This window comes from Sturnus vulgaris, chromosome 28 (assembly GCF_052056855.1).
Source record: "Sturnus vulgaris isolate bStuVul1 chromosome 28, bStuVul1.hap1, whole genome shotgun sequence".
In the NCBI taxonomy this organism is placed as follows: Eukaryota; Metazoa; Chordata; class Aves; order Passeriformes; family Sturnidae; genus Sturnus; species Sturnus vulgaris.
This window is the reverse complement of record NC_142270.1, coordinates 4,613,511-4,638,321: the sequence shown is the minus strand read 5'-3', so window position 1 is coordinate 4,638,321 and position 24,811 is coordinate 4,613,511. Positions and strand designations below refer to the sequence as shown.

Below are 24,811 nucleotides of genomic sequence, written 5' to 3'. Positions count from 1 at the left end.
GAAAGGAAAGGAAAGAAAGGAAAGGAAAGGAAAAGAAAGGAAAGGAAAGGAAAGGAAAAGGAAAGGAATTCCCAGCACGGCTCAAAGGCTTTGTGCAAATCCAGGCACTTTGCTCTAATTGCAGCTCTAAACTGCAAAATTAAATAATCCATATTTAAATCAAATAAAATGAATTTGTGCCCAAATTCAGGGCTGATTTCTGGCCCATCTGTGGCATTTGGGGTCCCTGCAAATGCAGGCACCTCTTGAGCTCATCAGGGAATGGAAACCATGGAATGGTTTGGGTGGGAAGGGACCCAAAATCCCACCCAGTGCCACCCCTGCCATGGGCCCAGGGTGCTCCAACCTGGCCTTGGGCCCTTCCAGGGATGGAGCATCCCCAGCTCCCCTGGGAATTCCATCCCAGCCCCTCCCAGGCAGGAATTTCTCCCTCGCTCCAATTTTGGGTGTCCCATCCTGAAGGCCCGGCCCAATTCCCATCCACAGGGAGCAGCACAGAAATTTGGAATTTTTCCACCTCGCTTCAAAGCTCTGCAAAACCTTTCCCTGCTCCTTAGGCACCGTTCTGAGGGATAAAAATGCTGTGAAATTCAGGTTAATTCCAGGGAATGACACCGATGGATAATTGGGGTTGGAATTGGGGAGCTGGAGTTCAGCTTTACCCCAGGATAGAGAGGGAATTCCATCGGGAGCAGAATAATTGGAATGCTGTAAAAATAGCACAAGGAGGCAGGAGACGGCCCCTGAGGTGAGGAAAGCACAGGAAATTGGAGAAATTCAGATTATATCTTAATATACAGACCTGGGAGGGACAGAAAATGAAAATGGAGGCAGGGCCTGCTTGGCAGAGAGGGGACAGGAGCAGGATTGGTGCAGGTTTGGGGATTCAGGTTTAGAAATTCAGGTTTAGAAATTCAGGTTTAGGGATTCACGTTTAGGGACTCAGGTTTAGAAATTCAGGTTTAGGGATTCACGTTTAGGGACTCAGGTTTAGAAATTCAGGTTTAAGGAATCAGGTTTAAGGAATCAGGTTTAGGGATTCAGGGTAAATTCTGTGCTGGAAGTGCTGGAGCTGGAGGAGAATCTCAGGAGGTGGCAAAGCCACAAAACTCTGAGCCTGACCCTGTTCTGCTGCTAAAATTCTGATTATCCTCTTTGTTCTTCCTCTCTGCATCCTCATCCTCGTCATCCTCATCCTCTGCTTCCATCTCCCTCCCCCTCCACTCTTGATTTATCACCTTTGTTCTTTCTCTCTTCATCCTCCTCCTCATCATCCTCAGCTTCCATTTTTTTCCTCCTCCAACCCTGAGTTATCAGCATTGCCCTTCCTCTCTGCACCATCCTCATCATCCTCAGCTCCCATCTCTCTTCTCTTCCACCCCTGATTTGTCACCTTTGTCCTTCCTCTCTGCATCCTCCTCATCATCCTCAGCTTCCATTTCTTTTCTTCTCCACCCCAATTTATCACTTTTGCCCTTCCTCTCTGCACCATCCTCATCCCCATCTCCTCCTCCTCCTCCACCCCTGATTCATCACCTTTGTCCTTCCTCTCTGCACCATCCTCATCCTCCTCCCCACGCCCCAGCCCCATTCCCAGGGGATGCTGCATTCCCAAACCCCCTCTGCAGCTCTGCCACACCCCACACGCTGCAGGGAACCTTGGGCTGTGTCTGGAAAAGCTCTTCCAGTTCTTGAATTGCCATTTGACAATCAGGACTTGGTTTTATTTATTTATTTTTTTTTTATTTTTTTAATTTTTTTTTTTTTTTTCTTCTTTCCTGGTACAAAGAGGGGGAGGAAAGAAAGAAAAACAACTGCAGCACTGCTGGCCGTGGGCATCATCTGCAGGCTGATGTCAGATCTGCTCATGCTGACCTAGATGTCCCCATGGACTCTCTAATTCACGCTGCAGATACTGCAGAGAGATGGGTGGGGTTTCAGGATGGGGGAAAAAAAAAAAAAAGAAAAAAAAAATTTCCTGGTGGAGAATAAAGAGATTTAAAGATATAATCACACCCTGCCCAGCCAGAGAGAGGCTGTGGGTTTGGAGAAATGTGCTGAAGTGAGAGAATATGCAGATTATTTTTATATTTCTGTTATGCAGATGAATTTTAAAAGTCATTCTGGAGACGGTTTTCTAGTTCTGTTTCACAGAGTTCCAAATGAACTGGTGGCATTCAGCAAACAAGAGCAGGAGGACGGGGTTCAGCAGCCCCAAATGTTCTTCCCACAGAAAAAAAAAACTTATTTCCACTTTCAACACAATTTGCTTTCACTTTTAATGCATTTTTAGTAGTTATTTTTTTGTTTGTTTTAGAACAAATGAGGCTTCTTGGTGGGCAGTGCCAAATTCCCATTTCTCATTCCCTGGTTTGGGGTGCCCAGAAGGATTTTGTTTCTCTTTTTGGCACCTCACCCCAAGAATGAAAGAATTAAAAAAAAAAAAAAGCAGAAATCCCTGCCCTGCCTGCAGAAACAGCACCTGGCCAAAAGCTGGGTTTTATTTCACCAAAACCCCCAAATTTCTTGTTGCCACTCAGGACCCAGCCCAGCCCACGAGGGTTTCCTGGCAGGGCTCTGCAGCGCTAATTAGGGATTAATTCATAATTAATGAGCTTGCACCACACTGCTCCGTGCTCCTGCTCCATCCTAACCCCCCCACATGGAAATGCTCACGCTGGAGCTTGGCTGCAGAAAAAAACAAAAAGTGAGCACAGAAACAGGCCCGGGATCAGGGGAATTCACAGAGGGAATGGCAGAGTGAATTCCCACCTGCACCGAGGGGAAATATTCATTTATGGTGGCAGGAAAAGCTGCAGAGTGGAGCAGCAGCAGGGAGGGGATTGAGGCTTTTCTTGTTCCACTGCAGGAAAAAAAAAAAAAAAATAAAAAATCCCTGCTGCTGCTGGAGGGATGCAGCAGGTGCAGAACGTGGCCAGAGAGAGCCAGGCTGCAGCTGCAGCTCCTCCTGCATCCCTCCCTGCCCTCAACGAGGCTTGGAAAAATCACAGCGTGCTCATTATTGCAATTAATTAATGCAGCTGCAATGGGTGATCATTGCAATTAATGCAGCTGCAATGGGTGATGTACAGTGCCTGGGTGCCCAGAGCCTGGTGGAGATGATGGAGGAGAGATTTTTGGGGGATATTGGGAAGGAATTCTTCCCTGGGAGGGTGGGATGGAATTCCCAGAGGAGCTGTGGCTGCCCCTGGATCCCTGGGAGTGTCCAAGGCCAGGTTGGGATAATCTGGGACAGTGGGAGGTTTAAATCCCAACCCCAACCATTCCCTCAAGAGTGTCTGAAAGAACTGAGCAGACACATGAAAAACACCAAGTTTGCTTTTTTCCTTTTTTTTTTTTCCCTGCATCTAAACCCCACTTAGCCAAGAGAAAAGATTTTTGTTGTTTCTTTTTTTTTTTTTCAATTTCGATGCCACGTCCCAACCATCCCCACATTCAATGTGCAAATTGCCATCCAAAACATACGGAGGGAACAGATGGGAGGGAACTTCCTGTAAGCCATGAGAGAGAGGGGAGAAAACGAAAAAAAAAAAAAAAAAAACTGAAGAGAGAAAAAAAAAATTGGAAACACTTAGAGACAATTTACACTTACAAACCAGTGGGGAAAAAAAAAAAATGTAAGAAATATAAAAATATAGGAGCAGGCAAGAAGAAATCCACGTGTGGCTGTGCAAGGAGAAGCTGGAGATGTTCCAGAGATTGGATTCAGGAAGGACAGGGAGGGGCTGGAGGGAATCCAGGGAAGGGAACAGAGCTGGGGAAGGGTCTGGAGCCCCAGGAGAGGCTGAGCTGGGAAGGGGAGAAAAGGAGGCTCAGCAGGGACCTTGTGGCTCTGCACAGCTCCTGCCAGGAGGGGACAGCCGGGGGGATTTGGGATCTGGGAACAGGGACAGGAGGAGAGGGAACGGCCTCAGGCTGGGCCAGGGGAGCTCAGGGTGGGCAGCAGCAGGAATTTCCCCATGGAAAGGGTGGGCAGGGATTGGAACTGCCCAGGGGGGTTTGGATCCACATCCCTGGGGGTGACACTCAGTGACAAGGTGGGAATTGGGCACAGGTTGGATTCCGTGGTCTGGGAGGGCTTTTCCAGCCTCAATTCTGTGATTCCATCACCCCCAGGCCGGAATTTGCCCCTGCCCGAAGCAGGAGCCGCTGGAATTCGCTGCCCCCGGAGCAGAGGGGTCTCTCCCACCCCCCAAAGCAGGAGATCCTGGCACAAGCAGCCTCCTCCAACCTTTGTCCTTTCCACCCTCTCTGGCTTTCCCCAAACTTCATCGGGATGAAAGCCTGAAGGTTCTCAGGGCAGATTTATCGTCCCTGCTGGTGGCTGATCCCCTGGAGCTCTGTGAAGCCAGCCCTGCTCCCAGCACAAACTGAATTTTACAGGAGCTCAGGAAAACTCTGCACAATGGGGCAGAACTCAGGGCCACGGCTGCCTCTCCAGGGGCAGGGAAAGAGCAAAAAATGAGATAATCCCAGGGAAGGTGACTTCCCAGGCTTGGGAATGAACACATTCCCTCATCCCTGAGCCCCCTGCTCCAGTCACAGCTCCCCAGCCTCAGGGTCATTTCTCTGCTCACCCGAATTAGCAAAAACCACCTTGGAAACCAAGGACTGGCAGATCTCCTCACAATAACTGCACTTCACAAATTGGATTTCTAAAGATGCACACACGTGATGGATGGAGGGAGTCTGTCTTACCACAAAGTAAAGCCAGGCTTAAAACCTGCTCAAGACTCTTTCCTGCCCCTATTTTTTAAATATTTCTTTTTTTATATCTATATATTTTTTTCTCACTGGTTTGTAAGTGTAAATTGTCACTGAGTGTTTTAATTTTATTTTTTTTATTCAGTTATATACATATATTTTATTCAGTTATATATATTTTTTATTCAGTTATATATATATTTTTTTATTCCGTTATATATATATTTTTATTCAGTTATATATTTTTTTATTCAGTTATATATATATTTTTATTCAGTTATATATATATTTTTAAAATTCAGTTATATATTTTTTTATTCAGTTATATATTTTTTTATTTAGTTATATATATTTTTTATTCCGTTATATATTTTTTATTCAGATATATATATATATATTTTATTCAGTTATAGATATTTTTTTATTCCATTATATATATATTTTTTATTCAGATATATATATATTTTATTCAGATATATATATATATTTTTATTCAGTTATATATTTTTTTTATTCAGTTATATATATATTTTTTAATTCAGTTATATATATTTTTAATTCAGTTATATATATTTTTTAATTCAGTTATATATATTTTTTTTTTCATTGGCAGCTCTCATCCAGGAGAGGATGACATCATCTGTCTGGATCCTGCAGCCATCAGGATGCACGAGCATCCCAAAGCCTGCAATGCCTCCCCAAAGTGCCTGAATGTGCATCCTGTTCCCTGGCACTGAGATTAATAAGATTTTATTGGCAGGATGACTCAGGGAGCTGGAGCTGGGCTCGTCTCTGCTCCCTGCATTTGCAATGAGATTCCCCTGATTTATTTTATCTGCAGTAATTAAGGCAGCTTCTCCCTCACTGCCACGACACCGGGAAGATTTAAAAATAACACGAGCAGCAGCAGCAGGGATCAGCAAGAAAAGCGCTCTGCGTGGGTAAAATTTCACTTGAATGTGCAGGGAAAAGATTTTTGCTGCTCAGGGGCTCTGCCAGAGCCAAACCCGCAAGAGAAACCTGCTTTAATTTTGGGGTTTTCACCCTCAGAAGGCGCCAGCACCGCCCAACCCCGGCCCCTGGAGCAAGAATTGCAGAATCAGCGAGAAACTCCTCCAGGAGCCGCTCCCAGGCTGGAATTCCTGCAGCGCTGCAGGAGTTCCGTCCTTGCACGCCCCGAGGCAGCTGCAGGGGCTGCAGTCGCTGCTCTGCCCTGGGATTTGGGGGGGATCCCTCCGGGAGCATCCCTGAGGATCAGGGGGAGCATCCCTAACCCTGCCTGGGATAGGAACTGCAGCATTCCCTGGGGATCAGGGGTTCAGGAACATTCCCAGGGGATCAGGGGGTCAGGAACATTCCCTGGGGATCAGGGGCTCAGGGGGAGCCTGAGATGGAAACTGCAGCATTCCCTGCACATCAGGGGTTCAGAACATTCCCAGGGCATCAGGGGGAGCATCCCTAACCCTGCCTGGGATAGGAACTGCAGCATTCCCTGGGGATGAGGGGTTCAGGAACATTCCCAGGGAATGAGGGGTTCAGGAACATTCCCTGGAGAATCAGGGGCTCAGGATCATTCCCAGGGGCTCAGGATCATTCCCTGGGGTTCAGGAACATTCCCAGGGGATCAGTAACATTTCCTGGGGATCAAGATCATTCCCAGGGGATCAGGGGTTTAGGATCGTTCCCACACTTGCAGGATCATTCCCAGGGGCTCAGGAACATTCCCAGGGGATCAAGATCATTCCCAGGGGTTCAGGAACATTCCCAGGGGTTCAGGGGTTCAGGATTATTCCCAGGGGCTCAGGGGTTCAGGAGCATTCCCAGGGGCTCAGGGGTTTAGGATCATTCCCAGGGGTTCAGGAACATTCCCAGGGGTTTAGGATCATTCCCAGGGGATCAGGGGTTCAGGATCACTCCCAGGGGTTCAGGATCATTCCCAGGGGCTCAGGGGTTTAGGATCATTCCCAGGGGTTCAGGATCATTCCCAGGGGCTCAGGGGTTCAGGATCATTCCCAGGGGCTCAGGATCATTCCCAGGGGCTCAGGATCATTCCCAGGGGTTCAGGAACATTCCCAGGGGTTCAGGATCATTCCCAGGGGATCAGGGGTTCAGGATCACTCCCAGGGGTTCAGGATCATTCCCAGGGGCTCAGGGGTTTAGGATCATTCCCAGGGGTTCAGGATCATTCCCAGGGGCTCAGGGGTTCAGGATCATTCCCAGGGGTTCAGGATCATTCCCAGGGGCTCAGGGGATCAAGATCATTCCCAGGGGTTCAGGATCATTCCCAGGGGTTCAGGATCACTCCCAGGGGTTCAGGATCATTCCCGGGGGCTCAGGGGTTTAGGATCATCCCCACCCTCGCAGGATTCTCCTTCTCCAGAGCCTGTTCCCAGCCCAGGGAAAGAGGGAGATTCATCTTCTCCCTCCCAGATTCCCAGGAGAAGGAGGCAAAGCAGAGCCGTGTGAGGTGCCCAGGCTCTGGGTGCTGATGTTTGGCCGGATTTTGCATTTCCAGCAGGAATTTTAACCCTCCCCGTGTTTCCTGGCCCAAGGGATGGGCTCGGTGCCCCGAGGCTGCAGAGGTTCCCCAGGATTTGCTTCCCAAAAATTCCCTTTAATTCCATCCCCCCCCCTTTCAGCTCCACCAGGCTCTGCACATGCAGACATCGTAAATAACCTAATTCATAAATAATTAACCTAATTTATAAATAAACTAAACCCAATGTCACTAAACCCAATCACTGCCTCTGGGATTGATTCCTTCTGCTGAATCACCAAATTAATTTATTATTTTTATTTTAAATTCCCGATCTGAGGGCACAAAAAGCAGAGGAGGAGCTGCAGCCTGGATTGTCCTGCCCGTGTTCTGGAGCTGCTGCATCAGCTCTGAGCACAAACCGAGCTCCTCCAGGGCCTGCTTTTATCCAATCATTTATTTACACATCCAGATTATTCTGTCACTTTAAGCTAATTTCTCACTTGATGATTCTGGGCCTTTGTTAAATGTATTTTCTTTATATTTTTCTTTTTCCACACCTCGGTGTGGAGCATTGGAAAAGCTCCATAGGAAGGGTTGTTAAATGTATTTTATTTTTTTTTTTCCCTTTTCCTCTCGGTGTTGAGCATTGGAAAAGCTCCATGGGGGATTTGTTAAATGTATTTTCTTGATTTTTTTTTCCTTTTCCACACCTCGGTGTTGAACATTGGAAAAGCTCCATCCCAGTGGTTCTTCCTGGAGATCTGGGTTTTTTTCTGGCTTTTTCCCCTTTAATTCCTGCTTTATTCTCCTTTCTCCTCTCCAAACCATCCCAGACTCTGAACAACCGAGTTAATGAAGGGAAGGCTCTGTGCTAATGAAGGGCTTTCCTTGTTAATTTACAAATTAATAAATCCAAAATTGTCGTGGTTCAGGTTGCTCTAGATGTTGTTAATTTATAAATTAATGAATCCAAAATTGTCGTGGTTCAGGTTGCTCTAGATGGGAATTCCCAAGTCCCAAATTTCTCCAAGCTTGGATCCTGAGGACACCACCCGTGCTGTGCTCACTCCTCACACACCCCACAACAACAACAAAAAAACCCCAAACCAAAAAAAAACAAAAAAAAAAACCCAACCAACCAAACAAAAAACAAACAAAAAAAACCAAATTAAAAAACCAAACTAAACCAAACAAAAAAACCCAAAAAACGAAAAAAAAACAACCAAAAAACCCCAGAACTGTTTTGTTTCCCTGCCATCCCCTGCAGCAGAAAGGAGTCCCAGCAGAGCTGACAGGACAGATTTCCCCCCCAGGGCTGGGGAGGGGCTGCATTAACCTGGGGATGTTTGAGCAGCACCTGGACCCATCCAAAACCCAAAACCCAGAACCCAAAACCCAAAACCCAAAACCCAGAACCCAAAACCCAAAACCCAAAACCCAGCCCTGAACCTGCCCAGGTGTCCCTGTGGAGCATCCACACACAAATTCACTGCACTGTGGGACACACATTGAGAAAGTCAGAAAATTCCAGGCTGGAAAATATTCCAGCTCTGTTCCCAGCCTGATGAGCTGCTCCAGCTCAAGGCCAGGGAGAATTTTTCCCAGAGTAATAATTTAGTTAAAATAAAAAAGAATTAATAACAAAGATAGAACACCTGTTGTTCCAGCCCTGGCAATGGGGTGTCTTCTCTCTGAACAAATCATCTTTTTTCTGTCCTTGGAGTTGCAGTCCTGCTGTAAAACCAAGGGTGTTTCTGTAGGGACACACATTGAGAAAGTAAAAAAATCACAGCCTGGAAAATATTCCAGCTCTGTTCCCAGCCTGATGAGCTGGTGCAGCTCAAGGCCAGGGAGAATTTCTGCCAGGGTGATCATTTGGTGACAATAAAAAGGAATTAATACCAAGCTAGAAGCCCTGTTGTGGTGTGTGCCCAGGCCCTGGCCATGGGGTGTCTTCTCTCTGAACCAATCTCCTTTTCTCTGCTCTGGCAGTTGCAGTCCTGCTATCAAACCAAGGGTGTTTCTCAATAAACTTGGCTCTTTCCATCATGACAGACCCCCATGGAGCTGTGCATCTGATTTCTGCTGCCCTTAAAGGGTTAAAACCCCTTTGCACAGCTACATGTTCCTGAATAAAATTTCTCTTTCCTATCATGAACGACAACCGTGCAGCTGTGTTTTATTTCAGCCGCACCTAAAGGGTTAAACGCCCTTTCCAGCTGCATTTTCCACCTGAGCAGTTCGCTCCCCCCAGGCCAGGGATCCCTGCGGGGGAACATCAATGTTTCAGGGCTCGGAGCAGAGCAGGAGGCAGTCACGCCATGTGCCCCGGGGCCAGCGAGGGGCTGGGGGGATCTCCAAACCAGATTGGGGTTTGGGGGGGATTTCCAAACCAGATTGGGGGTTTGGGGGGGATTTCCAAACGAGATTTGGGGCTTTGGGGGGGATTTCCAAACGAGATTTGGGCTTTGGGGAGGATCTCCAAACAAGATTTGGGGTTTGGGGGGCGTTTCCAAACGAGATTTGGGGTTTGGGGGGGATTTCCATCCAATCTTTGGGATATTGGGGTGGATTTCCAAACAAGATTTGGGATATTGGGGTGGATTTCCAAACAAGATTTGGGATATTGGGGTGGATTTCCATCCAATCTTTGGGATATTGGGGTGGATTTCCATCCAATCTTTGGGATATTGGGGTGGATTTCCAAACAAGATTTGGGATATTGGGGTGGATTTCCATCCAATTTCCAAACAAGATTTGGGATATTGGGGTGGATTTCCATCCAATCTTTGGGATATTGGGGTGGATTTCCATCCAATCTTTGGGATATTGGGGTGGATTTCCAAACAAGATTTGGGATATTGGGGTGGATTTCCATCCAATTTCCAAACAAGATTTGGGATATTGGGGTGGATTTCCATCCAATCTTTGGGATATTGGGGTGGATTTCCATCCAATCTTTGGGTTTGGGGTGGATTTCCATCCCATCTTTGGGATATTGGGGTGCATTTCCCCTCCCCTCTCGTGTGGCTGCTGTCAAATGAGCTCTAACCCTGCCAGGATGGGGCTGGGCTCTCCCAGCACTGTTTGTGGGGGATGCCTGCAGCTTTCCATGGGATTGGGGCTCTGCAAAAGCTGCTGGAAGTTGGAGAGGGGCTTTTTGAAAAACAAATCCCCCAAATTTCATCTCAATTGTCTCTTCCAGTTTAAAGCCATTCCCTGGTGACAGGACAAGAGGGGAGGGCTTTAAACTGAAGGAGGGGAGGTTCAGGTTGGATATTTGGGAAGGAATTCCTGGCTGGGAAGGGCTGGGATGGAATTCCCGGAGGAGCTGGGGCTGCCCCTGGATCCCTGGGAGTGTCCAAGGCCAGGTTGGGATAATCTGAGACAGTGGGAGGTGTCCCTGCCATGGCAGGGGTGGCTCTGGATGAATTTAAGGTCCATCCCATCCCATTATCCCATTATCCCATTCCATCCCATTTCCACGATTCTGAGTTTAGGGAAGAGCTGCACAGGGGAGGAACTGGCACGGGGAGGTGAAGGAGGGAAAATCAAGCTCAGAACTCACCAAAGTCATCAGGAAATCATCCCCAGACCTGGCAGGAGCCACCCGAGGAGCTCTTCCAAGAGCAATTTCCATTTGTGTTATTAATAAAAACCCTCTCAGCCAACAACCAGGAGAAAAATTGATCCCATCCTCAGCAGAGTAAAATCCAATCAAGCTCCACAAGGTGACACCTCCAAAAGGCTTTGATTAAGAGGATGGTGTTAATTAAAGGGCTGGGCACTGCAGCTGGAAGAAGAAGAAGAAACTCTTGATTAGGACAAAAATAATGGCACTTTTGGGGACGTGTGTCCCAGGAGAAACACGAATTGTTTGTCATGGAAACCGTGGGGAGAGTTCAGGAAAACTCTGGTTTTGTTTCACCTGGGAAACTTTGGAGATCTCAGAAACCGAGTGAGAGGATCTGGGGGTGTTTGAATCGTAACAACAAACCTGTCCTGTACCTGTAATTACAACACCCAGGCTGTGGATGGGACAGGGATCATCCTTCCCAAAATACCAGCACAACAGAGGGCAGAAAACATTCTCGTGTATTTTTAATTCATCTAAAAAGCAGCAAAAAATGAAGTTATTAGAAAAAAAAAACAAAAAAAACCACGAGTCTGGTGCTGCTTTTTCCTCACACTCCACATCCAAGGAATCCTGTGGGTTTGGAAGATCAGGAATATTTGTGGCAAAGACAAATTTTGCAGTTCCCAACTCAGGAGGAGGAGCAGCACTGGATTTGCTCCCTCTCCCAAGAAGCTCCTTGTCTGAGCAGGGAAAAGGGAAAAACTGCCCAGGATTGGATTTATCCCCACTATGCACCCAGAAAAAAAACATTTGCCAAGGCTCCTCTGAAGGAAAAAAAAAAAAAAAAAAAAAAAAAAGAGGAGGATAAAGCAAATTCTGGGAAATTTCTCAGGAGCAGCAAAGCCCCTCACCTTTTCCATCAGATCAGGATTGATTTCCCATCACAGAACTCCAAACCTTTTGATCAGAACAGAAAACCCCCGAGCAGAGTCTGAGGGGAAAAAAAACCTCGGGGCTGCCTCAGCTGTGACATCCTGACCCAAATTATCCTTTCCCCGGGGAATTCACCAGGATTTCATCTCATCCTGGGCACAGCAGCAGAGGGAGGCTCGGAAAGAGCCAAAAATTGCTGGCCCCGAGCTGGAGCTGATGGCCCCAGGGGCTGGGCTTTTATGGATAACTCTGAGTTTCTCCAGTGATTCCCCCCCAGGTGTTAAAAGCGGAATTTCCTCTGGAATTAAAGCAGCAGAGCAGGTTTCGATTGGAAATGAGGATTCATAGAATTTCCTCTGGAATTAAAGCAGCAGAGATTTTAAAAAAGCATTTAAAAAGCGTTCGATTGGAAATGAGGATTCATAGAAACGTGGAGTGGTTTGGGGATGGAAAGGAGCTGAAAATCAGCTTTTTCCACCCCCATCCTCCACAGGGACCCTTCCCCCTGTCCCAGGGTGCTCCAACCTGGCCTCGGACACTTCCAGGGATGGGGCAGCCGCAGATTCCCTGGAAAACCTCATTAATCAGGCGTTAATTAGGGCAGCAGAATGTTCCTCCATCCTTACCCAGCTGGGCCTGCAGGGATGGGTTCACTTTTGGCTGCCCCCAGAGCCTTTTGTAGGGTTATGAAGCAATCCTGCCCCAAGTCCTTGGGATGCTCCCAACAATCCCAATTTCTGCACCCTGTGACCCCAAAAAAGCCAAATCCCAATGACCTGGCAAAATAATCCAGCCTGGATAAGAAATTTGGGACCTTTCAGATCCTGGAGTGCCTCAAAGCCACTTTGTTCTTGTGTTTTTATTTCAGAAAGTCAAGCAAATCCTTTTTTTTTTTCCAGCAAAAAAAACCCCCACGACTTTCTTCTTGTGTTTTCCTTTTAAATAACAAGGAAAACGTTTTCTCCAAAACATCCTGCTCCTCCCCACAACGATGCTCTTTGGTGTTTTAAAAATCAGATTTCACTGAGTGACACCTTTTGAGACTCGGGTGATGGAAAGTGAATTTTCATAAAACTCACTTTGAAATGAAATTTCTGTTCAACTCCACCTGAAGTTTTCTGAATTCTGAATTTACTGAAGCAACAAATCCCAAAATAACATCTGGAAAAGATGGGAAGCAACTGCCAGGACTGGAGGAGCTGGAATAATCACTCAGAGTATTTAATATCAATATTTCACAGGATTAAATACTGAGATTAATGAGTCTTTGTCTAGGAAAAGGTAAATTGCAGCATTCACTGAAACAGGCAGCAACAGCATTTGTGCAACCCCACAAAGTCCAACGGAATTAGAAATTAATTGGCTGTAAATCAACATTAATAATTGTTGGGAAACACAAAGTGTGAGGATGTTCTTGAGCTTGAAAAGCAATGACAGAAATCTTTCCAAGCATTAATCTCTCACAGCCCTGACTCAGCTGGGGAGTTCATCTCCCTAAATTCCATTTTTTTTTTAGCACAATGGGGTGTTGTGAGAGATGTGTCTGGGTTGGTTTTTTTTATTCTAACGAGATGGAATTGCTGAGGGCTCATCGGTTGTGGCAATTGGATAAATTCTGCAAACAACATTTTCTGTCACTGGAGATCACCACATCAGCCAGAAGGAAAACATCAGGGAAATGTTCAAGGAAAGGGAATTGAGGAAATTTTTGCACTCATTGTTTTCTCCCCTCTCCCACATTCCAGATTTGTTTAAAACACCACTGGGATTTTTCCTGAATTTGGACTTTGGGGCTCATTTGTTCCATGGGAACTGAGCACAACCCCTAAAGGAGAAACCTCTAAAACCTGGGAAATCAATCCCTGGGAAATCAATCCCTGGGAAATCAATCAATCCATCCCTTCACCCCCAGTGCATCTCCCCAGCTCTTTATCCATGGCAGGATAAAGATTCCTCCTCCTGGAGAGAATCCATCCCATCAGGAGGAGCCCAGGGAAAGGTGAAACTGGACCAAAAACCTGGTGATGGAACCACCCCAAGGCTTCCAGAGCCACAAATCCCAAAAATTCCTGCCCCAAATCCCAAAAATTCCTGCCCCAAATCCCAAATTCCTGCCCCAAATCCCCAAAATTCTTGCCCCAAATCCCAAATTCCTGCCCCAAATCCCCAAAATTCCTGCCCCACATCCCAAAAATTCCTGCCCCAAATCCCAAAAATTCCCGCCCCAAATCCCAAATTCCTGCCCCGAATCCCAAAAATTCCTGCCCCAAATCCCTGCCCCAAATCCCCTCTGGAGCTGTCACTGGGACTTTGAACTCCAAAGAGCTGCCTGAGAATTCCTCCCACACCGAGGCACTGCAGACTCTGATTATTATTTGGAGAGAGTGATATTCTCATTTTTCAGATGATTCAAGGAAATAAATCAGCCTGGTGCCTCTCCAGGGGGGAAAAAAAAAAAAAAAAACCAATAATTGAGCTGTTTTTGCAAATCCTGCTTTAATTGTTTTAAGTGGCTCGTCCTGTCTGGGAGCATCTGTGGATCTCATCTTCCAAAGCACTCTGGTCCCTCTAGAAATGCCCAAAGAAAAAGGATTTTGTTCCTGCACTGGTGTGATCACAGGATTCGGCTGCAGCTCAGATGTTCAGCATCCCAAAGCAGCGAGTGGGAGGAATCAGGATCTGAACATCCCAACCCAAACCCTCCCTGATGCTCAGGAGCAGGAAATTTGTGTTTTACCCTCCTAATTACCCCGCATGGGGGAATCACCCCAATTAAGAGAGGGGCAAAGCAGATTTAACAATATTTAATTAAAGGGATTTAACGGGAGTTAATTCATGATTAACGGGATAGAAAAAAACCCCAATTTTTGGATCAGGTAACAAATCGCGTGTGAGGACACCGAGGGTGACTCTGCTTTTCCTCCCCATCAGCAAATTCTGCTCCTGCAGCTCGGGCTCCTCATGAATTTTTAAAAAACTTCCGTCTCTCTCCTCCTGTGCCCCACACGGCTCCGAAATCCTCCTCCAAACGCCATTAACACGTGCATTAATTGAGTTTTTCCCGGGGTTGTCAGCGTTTTTCGGGTCTGGGAAACCAGCGAGGGTTTTTGTGTACACTGAGCAGGGCAGAGAAGGAAAACGAGAAATTCCTGCTCTTTCTTTCCAAGCTTAAAGGTTTTGTTTTGCCTCTCTCTGAGGTCACTCGCAGCCCTGAAGGGCTTTAATTTCTTCTTCTAGTTTATTTTTAATTTATTTAATTCTTCTTCTGGTGGCCGCAAAAGCAGAAGTGCACAAAAACGTTGTTCAAACTCTGCAACAGCTGCACTGACTTAAAAAAAAATTCAATTTTCCTGCCACATCCATGGCAATCTCCTCTGTGGGATCATTTCCTTCAGGTCAGAAATATTTTGGTTGAGCCGACCCCAAGTGCTGAAGTGCAGCAGCTCCAAAGTGATGAATTTTGGGGAAATAATTCTGTTTTCTCACTTCGATTTAGGTGTTTTCCCACTTTTTGAGTGACTGAGTGTGCTGCAAAGGAAAACCCAGCTTGACTGGACCTTCATGGGACCCAAAATGAAGCTCAGGTTGTTGGACTGAGCCACTTCTCAAAGTTTCCCTCTGCTGGGAGAGTGACTCAGCCAAGAAAAGAACTCGTTCCCCCCAGTCCTGTCTTCTTCTGGGCTGCTGTGAAAGGTTCCTGGTTTTAATTAAAGCCAAAAAAAAAGCAGTTTACAGCTGCCCTGCGAGATCACACAGCTCCCATGCCCTCACCTTCCATTTTCCCTTTTGCTCTTTGCCAGGCTGCAGAATATTCAGGATTAAGTTCCATCCCTTGTTGCTGACACACACTCCAGGCTCAAAAAAAAAAACACAAAATCAATCTCCAGCCCTGCTTGACCTTTCCTGAGGGCTTTGCAAAGTGTTGGACAGGTAAGAATGAAATCTGCTTTGTGGCAGGCTTGGATTGCCCAGGGAGGAGGGAAGGAATTTTTAAAAAATGTAGAAAAATAGCAGGTTATTGAAGAGCACACTGCATTTAATATGAAGTTTTTTTAATGAGTTTTCCCTGTTTAGAAGAATGAATTAATTTATTTAATTTTTATTCCTTCCCTGCTGCTCACCTGGTGTCCAGCCCAGGATCTGTGTCCCTCCAGACCCCAATTCCAGCTGCTGGGGCTGGAATTCCTGTCTGGGGACAGGACCCTGAGGAAATGGGGACACCCCAGCCTTGCCCAGGACTGGATTATTGATTGGGGGGAGTTTGGGGCCACTGGAATTCCCCCCCACCACCACCCAGCCCCCTGCTGCATCCATGCCGGTTTTCCCAGGGTTTTTTTTAGGGATCTGCTGTTTCCCAGCACACCAGGCTGGGTTTGGGGGTTGCAGGAATTGTTTTGGCAGCTCTCAAACGGGGCTGAGATTTCAGCCGGGCAAAACTCCAAGAGCTGAAACTTCCAGGCAAAGCCAGCGTTCAGCAGAGTGAGGAAAATCTCCCAGAATCCTGACATTTTTCTCTTTTTTTATGCTAATTTTTTTTTTTTTTTTTTTTTTTTTGCAAGATAATCTCTCAAATCTGAGTTGTTTCCCCCCCCAAATCCTGAGCTCTGCAGGGGTGCAGAGCTGGGCTGGCAGATGGGGGGAGCAGGAGGCTGGAATTGCCTTTGGAGGCTGGAAAGTCACATTTCTTTTCAGCTGACTCCGACCTTTCTGCAATTAAACCTCGCCTTTCTGGCTGGTTTTAATACTCGGTGGCTGAGCTTTTATTATCAATAATGCAAAAGGTGTGAGGGAAGCAGGAGCTGGCCAAGAGCTGAGGGAGGAAATCTGGAGATTTGCTGCACCCATGACGCTCACACATCACATTTCACGAACGTTTCGTGGTCTTAGGTCACAAAAAAAAAAGAGAAATAAAAATTGTTCTCGAGTATTTTTTGGTGGGAGATGAACAAAGCGAGCCCTGAATTGGGAATAATTGGAATAATAGAACTGTTAATGTTCAAAAAAGGGATTTAAAATCATCATTTCGACAAAATGAACACGAAAAAAAGAAAGTGGACTGGAATTTCACTCAGCATCGTCCCCAAATCCATCCCTTAAAATGCTGGGAATTCTTTGTCCAGATCCCTTCTGGGGTAATTCTGATACAAGAGAGTTAATGTAATAAATGGGATTTGTTCCATTCAAATCCCTTCTTGCTCTGGGATAACTTTTCAAGCTCTTGCACAAATCACAATTTCCTTATTCCTGCAAAAACACAGCAGGAATATGAAAAAAAAAAAAAAAAAGTTTTGATTTTTGCTGGGTACTCAGAGAAGAATTAAACCCATAAAATTCTCCCCCAAGTGCCCAATCCCCTCCTGTGGTGGCTGAAATTCCATCAATGCTCACATCCAATATTCCCAGAGTGTTGCAGGAGGCTCCTGGAAGTGCTCAGGAAACGCTGATAAAACCCTTGGCCGTGGCTGTCACCTGTCCCTGAAGGTCACTGTCCCTCTTCCCATTCAATTTAATTTCAATTTCCCATTCAATCTCCTTCTCTGGGCCAGATCATTGCAGATTATCTCCTTCCAAAGCACAGAATTTGGCTTCGTTTCCACTTCCTTCAGCTTTTTAATCTCACAGAGGAATTTTTTTCGTGGCTCCCCCTTCAAAGTGTGCAAATAAACTCCAAAATAAATGACAAAACCCCCGTGAAATTCTCCCCCCCTCCCAGTAGGAAATGTTTTACTGGTGCCAGTTTGCCCCAGCTGAGAGATCTTTCCATGCACTGTTTCCACCTTCAGGAAATCCCTGATCCTGGGTTTCCTATTAAAAGGAAACAGAATCCTAAAAAAACCTTTTCCATCACCTGAACCCATTTTCCAGCACCTGAACCCATTTTCCAGCACCTGAACCCATTTTTCCAGCTCCTCCACCCCTTTTCCATCACCTGTATCCCTTTTCCAGTACTTTCAGCCATTTCCCAGCCCCTGAATCTCCTTTTCCATCATCTCCACCCCTTTTTCAGCACCTGAACCTTTTTCCAGTGCATTTCCCATCACCTGAACCCATTTTCCATCACATCCACCCCTTTCCCAACACCTGAAACTCTTTTCCCATCTCCTGCATCCTTTTCCCATCACCTGAACCCCTTTCCCATCACCTGAACCCCTTTTCCCAGCTCCTCCATCCTTTTCCCATCACCTGCACCTCTTTCCCATCACCTGAACCCCTTTTCCCATCACTTCCACCCATTTCCCAGCACCTGAATCCCCTTTCCATCACCTGAACCCCTTTTCCCATCACCTGAACCCCTTTTCCCAGTACCTTTCCTATCACCTGCACCCCTTTTCCATCACCTCCATCCCTTTCCCGTCCCCTGCACCCCATTTCCCATCCCCTGCACCCCATTTTCCGTTTCCTGCACCCCATTTTCCGTCTCCTCCACTCCCGTGGGTGTCTGCAGCTCCCTGCCCGCCCAGCTCGGGCCGAGCAGGATTGAGACAGTGCCATCTACTGCCACCAGCCCAGCTCTTCCTGCAGATACAAAGGGACAAACTGGAATCAAAACTGAAATCGGGAGAGTCCCGGGGCAGCTCCAGCAGTGCAGGAGCCAGCTCGGCACAGAGGGACAGCATTCCGTGAGGAACTCCAAAAAAACTGAGGGGAGAGCGGAGAAAAAGTGATTTTTGTGGTAGGGAGGCTGAAAAGTAGAAATAAGTGGAATGCTGGTTTGTGGCAGGAGGAATCTGGATTTCCCAAATCCAGCTGATTTGGGGTTTCTTTCCTTGCCCAGGTGAAGGACAAAAACCAGGTGGGAGCAGGAAGGGGGATCAGAAAGAAAAAGGATGGAGAGAGGATTTGGACAAGGAGTGGAGGGACAGGACACAGGGGATGGATTCCCACTGCCAGAGGGCAGGGATGGGTGGGATATTGGGAAGGAATTGTTCCCTGTGAGGGTGAGGAGGGGCTGGGATGGAATTCCCGGAGGAGCTGTGGCTGCCCCTGGATCCCTGGAAGTGTCCCAGGCCAGGCTGGGATAATCTGGGACAGTGGGAGGGGTCCCTGCCCATCCAGGGGTGGCTCTGGGTGGGATTTAAATCCCAACCCAAACCATTCCAGGGTTCTGTGAAACTTGGAAAGCAGAAACCAAAGCGGTCCCAGGGCTGCCCAGATCAGCAAACCGAGGCTCCTGCAGAGAGGGAGAGGCAGAAATGACCCCTTTGGGATCCACGTCCATCTCCAAAAGCCTGAACATGGAACACGGAGTGGTTTGGGTGGGAAGGGACCTCAAATCCCATCAGTGCCACCCCTGCCATGGCAGGGTCACCTCCCACTGTCCCAGGGGGCTCCAGCCCCCCCAGCCTGCCTTGAACACCTGGCAGACACTTGAGATGAATTCCTGCACTCAAAGCCAAGTTCCCAAAGGTTTCTTCTGTATTTTTTAGGACGCCACGACAAAACCAGCGGGTCCCAGAGCCGGGTTCTGTGCCTTTCCGAGCCGCCTGTGCCGGTTCGGTGCTCCAAGGGCAGACAGGGCTGTGCATCCTCCCCTGTCTGGGCCCTCGCTTCACCTCCCGTGCTCGCTCTCAGCGGCAGAGCAGAGGAGCGCTGCAGTCACAGCCTGTTAAACAGCGCGGCCCTGATGAGCCGTGTCCCCAAAAATGTCCCTGCTGGCCCCGAATGAACCCGGCCAAGCTGGCCAGGCGTGAACAGCTCTGCTCCCACCCGGCTACAGCTGCTCCCTGTCCTGCTCCAGGGCATCCAGGGACGGACAGAGGATCCTCTGCTGCCCCATTCCTGCTCCACGGGATCCAGGGAGGGCTGGAGGATTCTCTGCTCCCATTCCTGCTCCATGGAACCCAGGGAAGGATAGAGAATTCTCTGCTCCCATTCCTGCTCCATGGAACCCAGGGAAGGACAGAGCATTCTCTGCTCCCATTTCTGCTCCTCTGAACCCAAGAAAAGCAGGAGGATTCTCTGTTCCCATTCCTGATCCCATTCCTGCTCCATGGAACCCAGGGAAGGACAGAGGATTCTCTGATCCCATTCCTGCTCCCATTCCTGCTCCATGGAACCCAGGGAAGGATGAAGAACTCTCTGCTCCCATTCCTGCTCCCATTCCTGCTCCCATTCCTGCTCCCATTCCTGCTCCCATTCCTGATCCCATTCCTGCTCCAGGGGATCCAGGGAGGGTTGGAGGATTCTCTGTTCCCATTCCTGCTCCAGGGTACCCAGGGAAGGATGAAGAATTCTCTGCTCCCATTCCTGCTCCCATTCCTGCTCCCATTCCTGCTCCCATTCCTGCTCCTTCACATCCACACCCCTCACCTTGTCCAGGGAGGAAATGCGGGGTTAAGGCTGCAGGGCCCCCGCTGGGGGCTGGCTTTAATTCTGATTATTGATCGTGCGTTAATGTGCCGTTATCCCCACAGCCCCAGCCAGTGGCACATTTGTCGCCGCCTCTCTTTTCTTTTTTCCTCTTGTTCCGTCACTTTTATTGTTTCTTCCATGGCCAGAGAAGCCTCGTGAACAACTTTCGATCAGACATTAAAGCTTCCAGTCAGGAGAAATGTTAACAGCGCAAAAAAAGCACATTTTTAAATCCATCAAACCTTTATACATCTTCATCGTCGTCAATGGTTTTGTTCTTCAGGGGTTTTTAGGATTAATTCCAGTTTGGCTCTGAGATGCCTCAGGAATTGGGGAGACCATGGGATGTTTTGTGTTCGTATGGGAATTGCTGCTTCCTGAAGTGGCGTTTTTGGAAATATCATTGTCGTTGTGTGTCATGAAAAAAATAGAAAAAGATGTAAAAAAAAAAAAAAAAAAGTATGTATGTGTATATGTATGTATAGAACATATATAAAATAGATGGAATATAGGATATAGAAAATAATATCTATAGAATATAGAAAATAATATAAAATATACAGAATATAGAAAATCATAGATATAGAATACGGGAAATGATATAAATATATAGAATATAGAAAATCATATATATAGAATACGGGAAATAATATCAAATACATAGAATATGGAAAATACTAAATATAGAATATAGAAAATAAGATAAAATATATACAATATAGAAAATAAGATAAAATATATAGAATATAGAAAACCATATATATAGAATATAGAAAATAATATAGAGAGAGAATATAGAAAATAATAGATATAGAAAATAGAAAATAATATAAAATATAAGGACTTAAAATCCAAAAAAATGAAATTTCAAATGCTCCAAGCGATGATTTTCATCAGGATGGATTTCAACCCCTTTGGGATTTTTCCCTTTTATATAAATCCAAATTCTCTGTAAGATTTCCCAATTCATTTTTACATTGAAAATACCACTTGGAAACCTTCAGAAGCCCCAAAATGAAAAATTAAACCCAATTTATTCCAGATGAATCCCCCTGCCTTGAGCACAGGGTTCGAGGAGTCTCTCCCACCTTTCCAAGCTCCTCTAGGATTTAGGTTGGTCCTTCTCAAGCAAATTTTATTTTTTATTTTTATTTATTTTTCAGCAAATGATGTCACTTCAGAGAAAAAAAATTTATTTAAATTCACTAAATTAACTAAAATTTCTTTCAATTCACCGCATTTAGTGAATTTTTATTAAAAACCTGAATTTTGGAAGCAGCAGCAGAGGAGGATTTGAACTCTCAGGGAAGTTTTTGCTTCTCCAGCAAAACCTTTAATAAAAGTCAGGATCTGACACACGAATTTAAATTTCTCATCACTTATTTATGAGTTCTAAAATCCAAATTGTAAATACCAAACCACGGAGGCGGCTCCTCTGCTGATAAATTTTATTGCCTTCATCCTTTTTTTGCCTTTAAAAATCAAGATTGAAGAGCTTTTAGGAAGAGCCCGAAAATTGTTCATTTATTCAGAGAAATGAATCCTTTTGAAAAGAAAAAAAAAGAAAAAAAAAGTGAAAAAATTAAAAAAAAAATGTGTCCAAACCCCTCAAATACTGGGGAGATTTTTCCCTTTTTACACCCAAGAGTTTTTTTATCACCACTTGTTTTTACCTCCTTTTAATTCTATTTTTTATTCTATTTTTATTCTATTTTTTATTCTATTTTTAATTCTATTTTATTATTTTATTCTGCACAAAATATTCAGATTCATTAAAGGCCAAGGGAAACAATGGAAATGATTTTTCTGGGCTTAAAAATTTTTAAAACCTCTAAGTTTTCTGGGCTTAAAATTATTAAAAAAACTATTGAGTTTTCCGGGCTTAAACACCTTAAAACCATTGAGTTTTCAGCTTAAAAAAATCTTACTACTAATAAAATTTTCTGGATTTAAAAATCTTATAAATAATTGAATTTTCTAGGCTTTAAAAATCTTACAAATAATTGGGGTTTTTTTTTAAAAAAAAAATCTTTTAAAATCTTTCTACATTTGAACAATCTCCTCGGAGCTGTTGTAATTTGAATTTTCCTCAGCACAGAAAGTTTTTTGGAAATGCAAAAAAAAAAAAAAAAAAAAATTAAAAAAAAATTTTGGTTTTTCTGGAGCAGCAACGCGAGGGTTACAGGGAATGCAGCACCTGCATCTCTGCACAGGAATTGTGCCAAATAAAAATGAAAAAAAAGTAAAAAAAAATAAATAAATAAAAAAATGAGGCTGCAGAAAGTCCTGATGCATTGCAGATAAAATGTAAATCAGGAGAGCTCGGGCTGTCCCTCCTTCTCCTTTCCACACATCAGGAAAAAAACTTTTTTTAAAAAAAATTAAAAATAAATTAAAAAGAAATAAAAATTTGCTTTAAAAACCTGCATAAATGCGATTATCCCGTAATAATTCCCAAATCTCGGGGGGGGTTTTGGCTGCTCCACCCAGCTTTGCTTCCATATTTATGTAAATAATTCGTATTTAGAAGAGATAGAATCTTTTAATTAGGCAGCGCTCCTGGTTAATGAATTAATTGTTCATTTTGCCATGAAAACGGCAGCTGATTGTGCAGATTTAATTGTGCACCGTGATTTAATTAATTGTGCGCTGGAATTCCTTGGTTTCACCTCTGGAAATCTTTGCACACACTAATCGGGGTATTAATTGGGGTATTGATTGGGATATGAATTGGAATAATAATTGGGATGGTAATTAGGATATTGATTGGGATATTAATCAGGATATTGATTGAGATATTGATTGGGATATGAATTGGAGTATTAATTGGGGTATTAATTGGGGTATTAATTGGAATGATAATTGCGATATTAATCAGGATATTAATAGGGATATTGATTGGAATATTAATTGGGATATTGATTGGGATATGAATTGAGGTATTGATTGGGATATTGATTGAGATATGAATTGGGATATTAATTGGAATAATAATTGGGATATTAATCGGGATATTGATTGGGATATGAATTGAGATATGAATTGGGCTATTAATTGGGGTATTGATTGGGATATTAATTGAGATATGAATTGGGCTATTAATTGGGGTATTGATTGGGCTATTAATTGAGGTATTGATTGGGATATTAATTGAGATATGAATTGGGCTATTAATTGGGGTATTGATTGGGATATTGATTGAGATATGAATTGGGCTATTAATTGGGGTATTGATTGGGCTATTAATTGGTTATTTTGGAATTCGGAATCTGATTTTGGAGCTGATTTCATCAGCTCCTTCCCCAGCACTCACTGCTGGCCACATCCAGAAATGAAAGGGTGGGAAAGGGAATTAAAAAATGGGAAAGGGAAATTTAAAAATGAGAAAGGAAATTAAAAAATGGGAAAGGGAATTTAAGGGTGGGAAAAGGAATTAAAGGGTGGGAAAAGGAATTAAAGGATGGGAAAAGGAATTAAAGGATGGGAAATGGAATTAAAGGATGGGAAAGGGAATGAAAGGGAGGGGAAGGGAGTGAAATCCGGGACCAAGGAGGAAGGAAAGGGATTTCACTGTTGCTCTTTCACTTTTGCTCTTCAAATCCTTGAATTCCACACAGAAAAAAAAAAAAAAAAAAAAAAAAGAAAGAAAAAAGAGCAGGGAGAGAAAAAAAAGAACAAGTTTTAAATAAAAGTGCTCCTCAAATCCTTGAATTCCACCCAGAATAAAACCAGGGAGAACCAAAACAGGTTTGAGTGTTCTTCAAATCCTGGAATTGTACACGGAATAAAAAAAATAAAAGGAGGTACAAATAAGATAAATGCAATGCTGGGGAGAAAGATCACACAGGAATAAAAAATATAAAAAAATTAAAAAATAAAAATGTAAAAATAAAGAGGAAGAGGTTCGGGATTGATGGCTCAAATGAGAAAGGTTTGTTTTCATTGGCTTTTTATAAAAGATAGAAAAATTGTAAAAAACTTTGCATCAAATTCTACACAAGGGGGGGGGGGGAAAAAGCCATTAAATGAGTGGGGTTAGATGGGAAATTGGGAATTAATTCCTCCCTGGGAAGATGTGAGGGATCAATTTGTGAAAAAAAAAGCCAGCAGAAAATTGGAAATTCCAGCATTTTCCAGAACAATCCAAGTGCAGCAGCAACCAGGAGTTCAAGAGTTAAATAATTTTTTAATTTTTTTTTTTTTTAATCTGACTTTGCTGGCTCTGCAGTGAGCAAAAGGAGCCAAAATTCACATTTTTGCCTCGGAAGGACTTTGCCAACTTCTCCTTTTCAATCATTTCAGCAGCAATTCTGTGTCCAGCCCCAGTAAAAAATTATTTGGCAGAAATTTGGCATCCGAGCACCAGCAAACATTTCCAGTTTGTGCCCCAATCCTCTGTGAAAAAGAGACAAAAGCTCGAAATCTTCCACATTCCCAGAGCTCAAAGTCTTCAGGATGGATCCTATAAAGTAAAAGAAAATTAAAATTATTCCTGTTATAAAGCAACACAATTTTAAGTTTTGTGTCTTTTAGGGTTTGGGTTCAGCACAGTTTGCTCGTGTCAGAATTAAACTGACTTTTAAAATTGAAAATCACCATAACAAACCCAAGTTTTATGTTGATATCTTTATTTTTTTTTCCAACAAATATTTGGTGTTTTGTGTGCATTTAGAAGTTACAGCATTTGCTGAAAATAAAATAAAAAAAAAAAAAACCAAATAAAGCAAGATTTATTCCTCTCAGGT

At 44.6% G+C, this 24,811-nt stretch overlaps 1 long non-coding RNA gene across 3 annotated transcripts in view; it reads right to left on the bottom strand.

Annotated features, from left to right (window-relative positions):
• Positions 1-1,750: 1,750 nt before the first annotated feature.
• Positions 1,751-24,811, bottom strand: part of LOC148220992 (uncharacterized) — a 48,636-nt gene continuing 25,575 nt past the window's right edge. The window contains exons 2-5 of one of the 3 annotated variants that reach the window (XR_015808621.1): positions 20,025-24,528; positions 10,773-10,997; positions 8,860-8,958; positions 1,751-1,915 (exon numbers count right to left, since the gene is read on the bottom strand). This is a non-coding gene — a long non-coding RNA (uncharacterized LOC148220992). Of the gene's footprint in view, positions 1,916-8,667; positions 8,959-10,772; positions 10,998-17,447; positions 17,520-20,024; positions 24,529-24,811 lie in introns of those variants that run through there. The other 2 variants (XR_015808620.1, XR_015808622.1) reach the window with 2 other exon arrangements.